Below are 3,163 nucleotides of genomic sequence, written 5' to 3' on the forward strand. Positions count from 1 at the left end.
ACTCCTCTCCAAGAAACATTTCAGCCCCGTTGGGACCAATACAAGCAGGAACCCACTTATGTGCACTAGATGGCGGTTAAAATGATTTTTCGATATCTTCGTGGCACCTTTGACTATGGTTTGTGGTTACCATCACAACCGAAAATTGTTCCTGCACTTGCTGCGTTCGCTGATGCAGATTGAGGGAGCGATGATGATAATCGCCGCTCCGTGTCAGGATATTGGTGTATTTTGGATCACATCTTGTATCTTGGAATACCAAAAAGCAAGGCATCGTGTTTCGATCTACTGCTAAGGCAAAATACCGAAGCTTGGCTGACGTTACTTCTGAAATCCTGTGGCTCAAAGCAGTTTTATCTGATATGGGAGTTGAGTACACATAAATTCTTATTCCATGTGTATGGGTACATTTACATAATGATAATTGCAAGAGATGACAAAACAAAAAAACACAAGTATAATGCTTACTCAATGACATTGTTTCATCTATAAATTAACCACTTTTAATTGTTTGGCCTGCTTTACAGGGTAACAGAGAGCTTGGACACTAGGATTTAGAAGAGAAGAAAATAATTGCAAAATGCATATTGAAAGAACCTCTTATATCTCCTCAATTCTCATGTGAAATCAAATCCGAATACATTTTCCGAGATCGTTGGATGATATCTTGGATTAACAGAGTCATGTTAAGGTAAGAAGAGCCTCCCACTTCAACAGCTCTTTCTGCTTTCTCTCCGAACTCCTTAGCTCGTTTCCTCCTCTCTATTCCTTCGTCTCCTTCATCCATCAATTGCTGTATTGCATTTTGAACTTGTTCTTTTTTCAACAAGAACCCAGATTTCTCATCTCCAAACATTGTAGGCTTGTCGACTCCAAGGCTGACTCCTGTTTTAAGTATTTGTACTACAAGTTTCTCGTTGCAAAACTGGTCTGCGAAGAGCGGGAACGTTATCAATGGGACGCCTGCAGAAATGCCTTCGATCGTCGAATTCCATCCGCAATGAGTTAGGAAACCTCCGATTGCTGGATGTGACAGAAAGAGTACTTGGGGAGCCCATCCCTTAACTACAAGTCTTCTTCCTTTTGTTCATTCTTCAAATCCATCCTCTTTCATCCATGTCTCCACTTCGTTTGATGTTGTGTTATTCCCTCTTAGTACCCAAATGAACGGCTTGTTCAATGCCTCTAAGCCCAAACCCAACTCGATCAGCTCCGGGCACTTTACGGAGCTGATACTTCCCAGGCATGCGTAGATGACAGTTTGGTTCTTGAGAATCAAGCCACCGCAGACACTGCTTCTCATTGATTGAAGCCTTGTTACCTCTTTCAGCCTTATCCGACTCGTCTTTGTGGCTAAGAGAAACCGGACCAATACACCAAGCTTTCTTAACCTTCCTATACTCGTCAACATAAGCCGATTCCAGCTCCTCGAACGAATTTATGACAACCCCATATGATGCTCGGTCGGCTTCTGCCATTTGTTTAGTTATTTCATACCATCGCTGTGACTAAACGGTAACTGCGCTTTAGTAAATTCGACCTTTTCAGTCAAGCATGGAACTGTGAAGTATTCGGATTCCGAGGTTACGTCTCGAGTATTGTGGAGGAATGTATATTGTGCAGACAGAGGAGACAGAAGCAACAAAATCCATGGAACGATATCCTTGGAACATGAAACTTGATAGCAATTTTGTGGGTATAATAGAGGCACATGTCTGAAATAATGCAACTGGGGCGTGGTGTTAGCTTCTCGAATAATTTCTCCACTGCTTCTTCCATCTTGTTTGCTGCAGTGAAGAACTTGTTGAAGTCCTCCGTTGCATACACCATGTCTATGTTCTGAACCACGTCTGACAATCCTACTTCTGCGCCAGGAAACTGGAGCTGCACTAGACGAATAGGGCACCCTGAATCGATGACTCGATCGATCGATTTCCGGACTCTGCCCGCATTCTGAGGTGTTGTAACTATAGTAACAACCGTGTCACGTTGTGCCAACAGTCGACCAATATCCACCATGGGGAGCAAGTGCCCTTGAGCCATGAAAGGGAACAACACAAAGTGAGGCTGCTCGGATAAGGAACCCATTGAAATACGATACGAGTAAAAAGGAACACGAAAACAGAATTTGTAATAACAGGTGCTGATAATCTGTTATATATATAGCGAAGTTTGAAGTTCATTTTAGATTAATATAATTTGGATGATGATGCAAGGGCATACATAAGCATTTTGGTTTATTATGTGAAAAGATGTTGGCTCGAGAGACTGGAATTCTGTGGACTGTTGGTCTCTAGTTTGGACCATTTTTTGTGTTCCAAGTAAACCCCATTTCAGTACGTGTGCTGCTATTGGCCCTGAGTTTTCCTTTGTTTGAGAACGAGAAGAGACCAAATCTTGGGCGACTGCCGCAGCAACAAACAGACAAAACAAGGAGAAGAGTTCGATACGCTAATCCAGGAAAGATCTTTGTTTTGTGTACCTTGATTCATTAAGGGAAAAAAAAGCAAATACTCGTATCCGAGCAGTAACTTTAGTTAAAGAGATTATTATTCTTCATAAAGGTCCTAATTCGAATAGTTGTATCTGCAGGACGTGTGCGTTGTCAATAGTTAAAAACTAACTGCTTGATACCTTAAATTATAAACTTCAATATAATTGTAATTCCTCAATCAAATGGACAGAAACGCATGTCCTCATCATCTTCTTCTTCGACTTTTTCTTCCTTGTTGGCCTCAGCAGCAGCAGTAACCGTGACGGCTGAAGGAATGGTTGCGGTTTTCTCTCTTGCAACAGCCATAAGCTCAGTCGAATCTCTACGTTCATTATATTTTTACCATTCTTAAAAGGATGTATTACAAGGTCTTTAAATTTGATCACATTCTTAAAATTTAAAATTATAATTATCAACCTATTGAGTAGTCTCTGTAATTAAAAGAAGTGTTATTTACTTTAAGGAGTTAAAGTTATAGGTTCGAGCAGTTACGTTATAGAGGTGTACAGTGACAGATCCACACATATTTGAGGGAGGGCATGTGCACACCATGAAATTCAAATTTTTTTCGATCAGTTATTTATTTTACTGATGGTGCCCACTTGAAATTTTATTTGTGTCTATCCCATAAAAAATGTTATTAATATATGTGTACGCACTCTCAAAAAT

At 40.5% G+C, this 3,163-nt stretch overlaps 1 pseudogene; it reads right to left on the reverse strand.

Moving 5' to 3' along the window:
- Nucleotides 1–585: 585 nt before the first annotated feature.
- LOC120188122 lies at nt 586–2,133 on the reverse strand (annotated as a pseudogene).
- Between the last annotated feature and the right edge of the window lie 1,030 nt (nt 2,134–3,163).

The sequence above is a fragment of the Hibiscus syriacus genome, unplaced genomic scaffold, assembly GCF_006381635.1.
Source record: "Hibiscus syriacus cultivar Baekdansim isolate YM2019G1 unplaced genomic scaffold, ASM638163v2 tig00116938_pilon, whole genome shotgun sequence".
Taxonomy (NCBI): domain Eukaryota; kingdom Viridiplantae; phylum Streptophyta; class Magnoliopsida; order Malvales; family Malvaceae; genus Hibiscus; species Hibiscus syriacus.